The following is a 12,252-nucleotide window of genomic DNA, read 5'->3' as shown; positions in this document are numbered from 1 at the left end:
CCTATGTATGTACTTAGATAACTAACTCTTCACACCTCCCCACAGATTCCATTCCATATGTTCACTACTCTTTAGAAAAGAACATTAATTTTTCAGTGTGTTTCCTGAAGAGTATATTGCTTGTGATTCATGTAAAGCCAGTAGGGAAGAAGAGAGATGCTGATACAAGGCCAGTATCTCTTACATAAACAAGACATGAGGCATATTCTTGGCCAGGCCACAAGCTGTGGTGGGAGCGAGCTCTCCGCACATCATGGGACTATTCACTACACGAGGCCTGTACATCTATGTTTGTACAAGAGCGTAGCGCCAAATTGATAATAAAGCTTTTATGATTATCTCACATAAAAGAGACGACTTTCTTCAAACATTCGCTGTACTGTAATTTACTACGGCCAAAACAGGCCAGACAAAACCAAGTTATTCGTCCAGGCTGCATGACCTTGAACAAAAGCCACTGCATACCTCCCAACTGTCACGATTACAGCGGGTTACCCGATTTTTGGGTCCTGTCCCGCCCGTGGCAGGCATTGTCCCGCTGTGGGGGGTGGCAGTTGGGAGACCCCCCAATCTAATAGAATAGACGCTGTGCGCATGCGCACAGCGTCTATTCTCGTATGAAAATGAGGTTGCGGCTAATTAGCATAAGTCCCGCCCTCATTTGCATACGCCCCGCCCCCTTTCCGGACGCACGATTGTCCCTATTTCATCAGCACAGAAGTTGGGAGGTATGCCATTGTTGGTGACCAGGGTCCTTGTTGTGTTTATTATATCAGTTACTGTTTATTTTACAATCAATAATTTTGAGTACTATGCTTTTCTATTAAAGCCGGTTTTGGAATTGCATGCAATTTATACGCATTTGAGGCTTCATTGCATTTTTGCAAATAAATAGTCTGTATTCTTAAGTAGCCATTATCAGTGTGGACTTCCACTAGGCTCTATACCTGGCTCATGAGATTCACCAGAAACCAGATGGATCTCTGCATAAGCACAATTGTAAATAATGACAAATACATCTATTTGGCCACAGAACACATTGTACATGTGAATTTTCATGCGCATTGGACCCAGCCAGGTGGTCGGACGGGCCGGTCGTCTGACCACCCGTTCCTCCTGGTGGCGAGGCGGGCGGGAAGCAGGGACGCATGGACAACGGATCACATGCGTCCCTGCCACTGGGAAGGTCCCGGCGGCTCGCAGGTTGTCGGGTGTCCGTACACTGCTGCAAGACATCGCAGGCAGTGTAAGGGCACCTTTAGTATGTTGTGTGGAAAAAGAAAAGCAATTCAATTTAATAGCCTTTTCCCGAATAGGAAAAGCATGGATTAACAAGAGCAAACCTCACTGATTCAACATAAATTGCGGAATCAATGGACTGTCCCTGCGCACTAACCTCTGCTTGTGCATTTTATATGTGGGGTAATACCCACTAATTGAATCGGTATGGTAAACCTCACACAGGTAATTGAATATGAGATAGAGATGGCTCCTGACTTAATGCAAATGAGATGAAGGAAACTATTTCAGTAGACATAGGGGGTATTTAATCCAGGATTCCGACTGTCGGAACATCCTGATAGTCGAAATCCAAGGCCATTTTCATTTGATCCGACAGTTACTGAACAGTCAGAATTCAATGTTCCAAGTGTCGGAAAGTCAGTGGATTGTCAAAAATGGCCGCGGATTGTCAAAATACGGCCATGAATTTGACAATCAACGGGCATTTTTGACAAAACAGGTCCGACTTAAGAAAGTGCTTAAATTTCCCCTCTCAGAAAATATCGGCACAGACTGAATACCCCCATAGTAGCATCAACTAGAGATGGTCTCATTGAGTCAGAATTGTAATTTTACACTCGTACAAGTAGAGCTAAACAATTAGCAATTTGAGAAATTACTTATATGACTGGGAAACATATATTGATGGCAGTGTTTAAACATTTTAAATGGAAAATGAATGTTAGAAATTGATAGTGTCAATTTGTAGTTTGTAACTGCTTCTCTCGCCAAGATTTGGGCACAGTACCCAGCTCCGCGTTCCACTGTGCTCGGCACACTGTACCTTTCCCAATCAGAGTCTATGTGGATGTTGTAGTATAAAAAAAAAACTCATGAAAACAATTTCATGCTTCAACCTCTTGCTTATGTCAGCCTTGTCACTGCTGACTGCACTTTTGACCTATGATGCGGACACCAGAGTTTACTACTGAAAAGTGTCAGTTCTCTATAAACTTGGCAGATGTGTGGGAGATGACTACAAGAGATTCCTGATGCACACAGAAATGAGGTTACACAAGGTGTGGCAGAACTATGAATGGCTTTGTGTATTATAGAAATGTTACTTTTATACTAAATGCTCAGGTTGTAGTAGGGCAGCACAGCAAGGGCACAGCAGGCGAGGCAAGTAGGTGACTTTGCAGCAATAATTTGATGATAGTACATTTATGACCCATACTATTACAGAAACTGGTATCTCAGGAAAGGACAGAATCTTGATGCCTTTTACGTCTAAATAGTTGTCCAACTTCTGAAACCAGCTTTCCTTCAGTGTTCATTACTTTTGAACCACCTCCTCTTCATTTTCTATCTCTCGGAGTTGGATTATTATAAGGTTCCTCCAATACCCTATGCAAGTGGTTCCCAAACTTTCTTGACGAGGGCGCTGTAGAATATCAGCATTTGTTCAAGACACCCCTATCCAAAAAGTTTTTTTATGGATAAATAAAAAAAATATATAGTAAATTGTGCTTAACTGTCACCCCCTATTGTTCAGTTACTTGGTGGGGAACATAGCTGTGGTTCTAATTGTCCATACGTTGTATGCTATGCAGCCACCAGCACTGGTTTTGCCTATCACTTTGAGCATACATTATTTGTTTTAGTCGTGGACCCCCCAACGTGAGGCAACCTTGCAAACATTCCGAGGCACCCCAGGGTGCCTAGGCACACAGTTTGGGAACCACTGCCCTATGCTCTTCTTCTCTGGGAAAAGCAAATCTACAGTATTACCACTATCACTATTAGACCCGATGCTAGCAGTTATTGGGCAGTTGGTATTCCCAGCCCCGATAAGATACCATCACCACACCATCATATAAAAGTGATGGTATATTCTCCAAATCTCTCGCCATCTGTGTTGACCCGTTACTGCGTGGCTTTCTATCATTTTGCAAGTTCTACATCTACCTCATACTACATCCTTTCAAAAACTGAGATTTTTTAACAATATTCCCACCAGCCATTAATGATAAATACCATGCTACAATATTTTCTATACCTTCTAATAGCAGTCGGAGTAAAATAAGATATTTCTTGGAAAATATTAGGCAGATTATTATTTTTTCGGGAGCAGGGTGTGACCACTCAAATATGACCACTTCTATTTTAAAAATAAGCTAAAGGTAACACGCCCATCTTCATTTTGCATGCCTTAGTGCCATTGAAACAATAGGAGACTCATTTAATTTGGACATGTCTGTTTTTCTGTTTGCACAAGAAACAAGTAAGACCCACAATCCCCTTATGCTGGGACATATGGTTCCACAAAAGCTAGAGCATCAGCTTTCCTACCTGTGATTGACACTGACTAAAACAGTGCTTCTGCTGTACATAAAAAAAAAACCTTGTTTTTATTTCCTAAATAATTGCCACGTGGTGTAAATGTTCAGTTGTGTGACCTGCAATCCACTAGAAGTCTAGACATTCATGGAAATTTAATTATTACTTCAACATGTCACATCAGTGTCCAAGGCTTATGGCTTATCAGTGGTGCCAGGTCAGTGTGGAAAACACACATATGAACAAGGCTGAATATTCTGTGACCCGCCCTATCTGCAGACATACTGGGAATAAGCCGATTTAAACAACATATGAAACAACTTTAGTTAATGTTCTACTTTAGGAAGGGAAACGGTCGTTAGGTCGACACAACTAAGGTTGACATACATTGGGCCGACCCCTGAAAGTCGACAGGTCTTACGATGACACAGACAAAAGATTGACATGCCTCAGGTTGACTGGGTCATAAGGTCGACACATGCATTAAGTAGACATTGGGAAGGTCGACAGTCAAGATGCTGACATGGGTTTTTCACCTTTTTTATTTAACCAACAGGTAGTATTTCATGTCCTACCATCCACTAGGGCGTGTAGGGAGAACAGAATAGTGTGCTAAGCGCAGCGAGGTACTGAGGGGACGCGCTGCTTCAATGCAGTGTCCATGTTGACTATGTCAACATTCAGGAAAACGTGAAAAGCCAATGTCGACCTTTTGACAGTCGACCTTCCCAATGTCAACCTAATGACCTAACTTATGACCCTGTTGACCTTAGGCATGTCAAATATTTTGTCTGTGTCAGCATAAGGCCTGTCGACCTTCAGTGGTCGACCCAATGTATTAGAACCTTCATTTGGTCCACCTAATGACCCATACCCCATAAGAAATGTCCCCAATTGGCGCCCTGAAAAAATCTGTGACAGTTTTAATTTGCTATATACTCTGTTCCTTTAACTCCCTTCTCAAGTGTGTGCAGTCTGTGTAAGGAATAATGTATACAAATGAGAGACTCAATCAGATGTGTCACAGTGTGAATGTGATATGAATAGGTCACACTGATTGATTAATCGTGTGAGTTGATTTTCTCAGTAGATTGCCTAGAAAATGCCCCTAACACCCGGCGATTACGATCCAGCATGCTGGATAAATTTAGTTTAATCACTGGTAATGGCCAATGGTCTCAGCTGAGAACACGGTCCCTGACAGATTGCTTAGCACACAGAGCTAGCACACTGCTGTGTGCCGAGTGATCTTGCTGAGCAATCTACATTGCTCAGCAACATCTCCCCGTGTGTAGGCCCCACAGCAGTAGCACTGTAGGGATGGCCTCAAGCATTATTTAAGTGCATCAAGTAGGAGAAGTCCTCCATCTAGTGGACACAAAAGTACATTAAAAGCTTTTGTGGAAAAAATTAAATTTCAGGAAAAAATTAAATATGCAGATAAAGCAGGATAAAGGATTATATAAATAAAATACATTTTATATTTTTATCTAGATTCTAAACTCTAGACTAGACTGATGTATTGAAGTATTTTTCAGCAATTTCCAGTATGCCGCTTTTCTTTAGGTTATACGTGACCTATCTATATTAGACCTAAGCTGAATACAGAACCATAAGGTTAGAGTACCTGAGAACAGTGATACAGTTAACCTAGATACAATACAATGGAATCGTCCCCTTATAGGAGTGTGATGATGATGATGTCCTTATTGTAAAGGCTTCAGTCCAGCCCAGGTAGGGCAGAGTCCAACTTTGAGTCCTGGTTCAGATATCCATAAAGTTGGAAATGGTACTTTGTAATCCACAATGTAATTGGAGGAAGGCTTGAAGAGGGGTGCTGGGCGCTTATATTCTTATGTTGATTCACTTTATTCACCTAGACAAAGGGGCGCACCAGCCCCGAAACGTTGAAAAATCCTCAGAGTGCCATAGTCTTTCCATTCTAGTAAGTTTAATTTATATAGCGCACTTTCTCCAACAGGATACATATATTAGTAATTGCTTCAGTGTTCTGTCCTCTGATGCAACGATCTTTATTTACCATGTACTTTTCCTTAATTGCCTTGCACCGTAATTCATTATTTTATGCTTTTTGTTGTTGTTGCTCGTTTATGCACCATATAAATAAACAAGAATAGTAATATTCATTTTTGCATTAATCAATACTTGTTTTTCCTCCTCAAATATAGGACAAGTTGTACTGTATTTGTATCTACAGTATTAACAAAATTAGAAAGTATGTGTTAACCTTCATTGCGGCAAATTAAGTAAATGACTGAAGGTTTACCAGGCAGCAGAAAGTCATACATCTGATATGGTATAAAAACAGATACACAGCACATACGAGTGTTTATGGTGTAAAATAGCCTTATACATCCAAGCCTGGTCCCCATATAAATACTGAATACTGTGCCCGAAAGCAAGCCCAACGCAGCACACGAAAACGCAAGTTGTGTGAACACAAGAGAACCGTTCTAAAAGATGTGAAGAGTTAGTACACAAGTAAACCACATAATACGATCAATATAAACTAATTTTACACAGTGATCAAAAATGAAACCGAGAGAGAGAAGAGGGGGGGGGGGGGGGGGGCATATTTTAACATCAAAGGAATTTTTCAAAGGATGACTTAAAGTGGCTGTACAATTTATGAGACAGCGATAAACTTCATTTCCAAGCAGCAATAAATTATTCACTAGAAAAACATACATATGTCACATATTATAAACTATTCCCAGCTTTGGGCGAAGGGGGGGTTCTCCTATTTAAAGAGTCCATCACACTTTCTTAGAATGAATGAAATGCAGTCTCAAAATGCGAGCTAGTCGCTGACACCCTGGCCTGTCCCGTCCTCTGTATCTATAAGCCAGGGACCACTATCATTCCTTCCCACAAAAGACAGTCTATTAATCAGAATGAAAATACTTTAAACATCCTCAGTTCAACCCACAGAATCCAGCAACTTAAAAGTAAGGAGGCATTGGTCTAGCTAATGTCCCTTTTTCCTAACAGCTTTCAGGTATGCCCTGTTATATGAAACAGGGTGTGTGTGCACACACAAGCAGATTCTGCTGATTAAAATTATATGCAGAATGCATATATTCTGTGTATGACCTTGGCTGTATCTGCAACTAAGAGACATCTTAATTAAAAAAAGCTACATGAAAAGTGTGGCGCTAGGGAATCACACAATGCTCATGCATCATGTATAACACAACTTGTTGCACACAGAGGATAGATGTATGTGGACACATCGGTATATGCAAGGCAAATTAGGTGCATTCAATAACCATTTGTAGTCCAAGACCATGCAAAATCTTTAAATAGCAAATAAATGGTTCTGCAAGATTGCAAAGGTTCTTAACTAGCTGCATGATATAGCCACAAACCAATGTTGATGTTAAAGTGAATAAATGTAATTATGTAATTATGCAGGAAAGCTTATGAAGGCTATGGGACAGTTCTAGAATTTGATAAAATTGCCTGAAGAGATGAGATTTCAGGGAACGATTGAATGTGTCACTAGAGGAGACTCTTATAGCGCTTTTATACTGCTGAGCCGGGTCGCACAAGGAATTTTGTATCCAGCTCCAACCCAGGTGCGACCTGGCTTGTGACCCTTTTGCACTGCGATCAGCGGAGGCGGGTCCTGAGCAGATGTTTGGAGATGAGATCATTGCAAGATATTTCATAGCTGTGAATGAGTCCAGGGTTGCATTGACCCGGGTTACCCGTTTTCACTTCACTGCATGCTGGGTTACATCTGTGTTTGACCCTGCTCACTACACGGGTTGAAATGCAGACAGTGTCTGTCTACTCTCGCATGCTTTAAATAAAAAAAATAAAAAAAATAAAAAAAACTTCTGCATGTGTCAAACAGATTTCCAAACACAAACGGCGACTGACCTATTGACACAATGGCAGAGATACTGTCACATAAAAATAGACGCTAACACATTCACTGATACACACACAGTGACACACTTGGGGGGTTTTGAGGGCTCTGCTGCTGGTAATGACAGGGAGGGGATGCTGATGTCGACCAAAGGTGGAACTTTTGAGGGGAATGGGTGCTGTTCATGGGGGGAGCAGGTGCTGATCACAACTGAAGCCTCTACATATTTTTACACAATACACCTTAGCCCTGCTACCCTTACAACCTTACCCCTTTATGATGTGATTTCAGGTTTCCCCTCCAGCTGTGGTTGCTACCTCCCCATCTGCCCCCACACCCCAATATCTTCAGTTTTAAAGCTTTGTTGTAAACGGGCATCTTTGCCCCATCTACAGTACACCTTCCATGACCCATCCACTTCAATGAATGCTAGCCCAGCAGCCTCTCCACTATATCCTGGCACATTAAGGGCTCAAACATGCGGGGGATGGCAGCGGGCGGGGTATGCCGGCTAATAGAGAGCCAGACAGAGGGAGCAGGGGGAGGCTGCATCCCCCGCCCGCTGAAGTCACCCGCACGGCTCCCTCTTCCTGCAGCTCTTCGGGGACTGCATATGATAAATCCATGCGATTTATCATATGCAAAACTTGGCACATCAAGTGCCTAATCGTGTGTCCCCCTCCCGGGGAGCTGCAGGGGAAATCAGGTCCGACTTGTCCCTAGGACAAGTCGGACTAATGTATGGGCGCCTTTAAGGCTCAGACCCGTTTTAAAGTCTTGTTTAAGAATACCGGGTCTTTACCCATTTCTGCAGTGTGAAAGCAGCATTATAATCCCTTTCTTATATGCTGCTCACAGTCCACATATAGATGGAGCACCCTTGGTTCTTGCCCGGCGCTCCATCTGACTGGGACGCGCGTACCTCTCACACGCCCTCTCACGGCGCTGCTGCGGGTTCCTGCCTGTCTCCACTTCAGGGAGACGGGCAGGTATAGGGGGGACGGCGGGGCGGCGAGGAGCACTGGAGAAGGCGGCGGAGAGAGCTCCGTAGCCATGGGGCGCGCGCGAGCATCTTGTGCACGCGCCCCTGGTGAGAGCCGGCCGCTGGCGGGGCTGGCGATAGAATCACCAGCCCCTGCAAGAAAGAGGCCGGCTCCATCTGTACAAAATATTTTGTTTGTCATATTTATCAAATCAACTAAAGAGTTTCATGATAGACACTGGGCATAAAGCAGTAGGTGAATTTAAAGTAATTTTATATTACCGTATTTGCCGGCGTATAAGACGACTTGGCGTTTAAGACGAGCCCCAACATTTCCACTCAAAATATAGAGTTTGTTATATACTCGCCATATAAGACTACCCCCTCTTCTGCACATCTTCCACACTCCATGTCACTAGCAGCTGTCTGGTCCTCCCTTGAATCCATATTATGGATACCTGTAATACCAGTATTAACCCCTTAAGTGGTGGGTTTTGCTGGGGCAGGACAAACCTACAGTATCAAGGCAGGTTTGTCCTGCCCCAGCAAAACCCACCACATAAAGTTTTAAGACCCCCTCATCTGCAGCTTCCCTGCAGTGATGCCGCTGTCCTCCCCCCAGGCATAAAGTATTGAGCATAGATTCATTAAAGGGTACCTCTCCTCGGCCTCGCCCCCCCCCCTTCTTATTCATATGGTACCTTAATAATAAAAGATAGCAGTATTTCACTTCAGCGCTTTCTTCAGCCTAACGGCCTGTCACATTGCGCATTGATGTCGGCGGCAGGCTCGGGGGGGCTCGTGTGCCTGAGAGCTCCCGAGTCCCCCCGAAAATACCCGAGCCTGCCGCCGACGTCGGCGAAGGCCGCTCCTGGAATCCGTACTCTTACTGTATCACTATGCCTGTAGCAGTTACTCAACCTGCAGCAACAGGAGGGGGCCTCTCAGAGTGGGGGTTCCGTGCCCATGAGCTACCCTCCGCAAGCCAGCTCTGCCAACTGTACCACCTTTCTACTTTTATATAGGTATAGAAATATTAGCTGAAGAATCTAAATTGGTGCAGCACACATCTCCTGGATCCTCCCTGTTATTGGTATGTACAGGGTGAGACTGGTCCCTCCAAGGTAAGCAGCCATCTTACTGCATACAGCAGCTGTCTAGGTTCCTCCCTGGTCTATTCTCTGATAGATTATCCACTATCCCTGTCACACTCTCCCTCTATCTCACACTCATTCTCCTCTAACCTTCTCACTCTCCCTCTCTCACACACACACTCCTCATGTCTCTCACACACTCAGAGCACTCTCTTATTTTTCGATCTCTCGCGCACTCACACACGCACAAATGCACATATAGGCAGAAATGTTTAGTGCAGTGCTACAGTCAGCAACATTCACGCCTGAACCAGGCCCAGAGTGTTCCACAGATTTCTTCTGCCACTGCAGGACACACCTCTTAGTGGCAATAGGTACGTCCATAGGTTAGGTTAGACACGCCCACTGGGCAGATCATGACATACCCTGTCAGTGGCACGGCGCAATGTTTGAGCATTTAAAATCTCCCTGAAACTAGTTTTCAATAGTAGGCAAGTATGGTGCATATGGTTTTGTCCATTTGAGAAGGAATTTGCCTTTGCGAGTGAACCTGAATAAGGGCCCAAATTCAGATCATTTGTTGTTACTTAATAGAAGCCAGAGTACCTTGCTTCTATGAAATAAGAGTAGCCGGAATGCAGCATACAGTGGGCAACCTTGATCCAGACCTGGGGCTAAATATAATAAGCCTGAGAGCTACCAGAGGTGCAGGACTTTGTGCATGTCTGCCCTATTATTAAAGTGCCAATCATAGACAAGGCACAACAAACTGGTTTTGCCTAGTAAATGATTGCCAATTTATAAAAAACAAAGACAGACTTGTACATAGTCCCGCAGCTAGCAGGCTATTAGATTGAGACCTAGGTCTGGGTGATAACATTCCAATACCTTTAGAATGTACAGAACAGTACCGATCAGCTCAGCTAAAGATTTTTTTTAGAGTATGATTCTCTATTGGGATAAATAACAGTTGAATGCACCTAAGAGTTCTCCCAAACTTTTTCTGAACAGCTTTATAGTCTTTGTAGACCTGTCCACTAATGTGAAAAATAGCTGTGAAATGTAGGTACTTTTTCTCCACTACAGCTTCAAAGCTTTCCTGTTGCCATGAAGACCAGACAGTGCTTATCCAGCACTGTAAATGTAATATAATGAGATCAGGAAATGCAAGGGAAGATGGGAGCAGAAAGTTACTAAGCTCCCTAACCTTTGCAAATGGAGGCAGATATACAGGCACCAGGGTTAGTGCTGGAACTATTCAATGAGCTGAATAGTGTTTCTGAGATTTAAAATGGTCATATTACTAGTAATATTTCTATTTTGGTACACAATGCGTTCTCATGTAAAAGGGAGCTGATTTAACATTTCAGATGGCCTGGCTAAATATCACATAGAGAGGCAGCATATTTAGAGAGGGAACAAATGTGCAAAAGGGCCATCCCTCCTTCTGTATATAGCATGTGCATAGGGCCAGATGTATCAAGCTTCAACAAGTGATGAAATGGAGAGTGATTACAAGAGCTGATTGGCTGGCTAACTGCCATGTTACAGTCTGGGTTTAAAAAAATGACAGGTAGGAGCTGTAGAGGCTGGTTGTATATCACTCTCCACTTTTTCACTTTTTGAAGCTTGATACTGTACATCTGGCTCATATACGGGCTCCAGTGGGCCCCAGTGATTTATAACCCCGCTCACTTTTAAGGGGGGGGGGGGGCGACGCTATTTATCATTAGTATTAACGCCGCCAGCTAGTCAATAGCATTCCATGATGAATGACCCGGCAGAGGAGGCAACAAGCTGGAAGCAGAGGGGGCAACTGACAAGCTTTATCTGGGCTCTGTTCCCACTGCGGGCAGACGTCAGGTGACACACATTGCGGACGTCCGCAGCTCGTAGTGTACATGGAGCAAGCAAGTGACTGCGTCACGCGCTGTGTCAGCCCCCCCCCCACACACACTCCGCTGAATGCACCCGCGCACCCTCCTGCACCTCTGAAAGCACCCGCCAGCTCCGCTGGACCCGCTGCAAGGTAGTAAAACATCTCTTTTAATAATATGAGACATAGGGGGTGATTCTGATTAGCTCGGTAAGCTGCGAAGCTTGAAGTTTACCAAGCACCTGTGATGCCGCCCCACTGAAACCCCCCTGATGCCGAATCCCCGGAAACATGCGAGGGGATGTGCGAAGAAACATACCCTAGAAAGCTGCTGTATGCAGTAAGATGGCTGCGTACGCAAACATCAGCTGACCAACGAATGTTTTACACTCAGGGTAGATAGTCATCGTGCTCCAATAATAATGAAAAGCTGTTCTTTATATAAATATACAGGTTAAGTATCTTTTATCCAAAGAATTTTGGATAATGGATTATTCCGTATTTCAGAATATTTTTATATTTCAATGATGTATCTTTAGGTATCTTGCATTTATGTTGTACAAACACATCAAACACATGAAATACACACAAATATATTTCGTTTGTGCATAAAACAAGGTTTCAAAACATGAAACAAAGTTTGTGAACAACCTCTGATACTGAATTTGAATGCCAAGCAATCATTTTCTTGCACATATTTAGTGCCAGTTACATATCATGTCCTCAGCAGTGCTGTTACAGATGTCCTCAGTAGTGCCAGTTACATATCATGTCCTCAGTAGTGCGGTTACAGATGTCCTCAGTAGTGCCAGTTACATATCATGTCCTCAGTAGTGCTGTTACA

General features: G+C 43.5%; 1 protein-coding gene across 5 annotated transcripts in view; it reads right to left on the bottom strand.

Annotated features, from left to right (window-relative positions):
* CEP112 (centrosomal protein 112) overlaps window positions 1-12,252 on the bottom strand; it is a 404,486-nt gene that overhangs the window by 373,490 nt on the left and 18,744 nt on the right. The gene's annotated exons all lie outside the window — the stretch shown is intronic.

Source organism: Crinia signifera, chromosome 6, assembly GCF_055691185.1.
Source record: "Crinia signifera chromosome 6, ASM5569118v1, whole genome shotgun sequence".
Classification (NCBI taxonomy): Eukaryota; Metazoa; Chordata; class Amphibia; order Anura; family Myobatrachidae; genus Crinia; species Crinia signifera.
The sequence above is the reverse complement of the archived record's forward strand: the minus strand, read 5'-3'. Positions and strand labels throughout refer to the sequence as shown.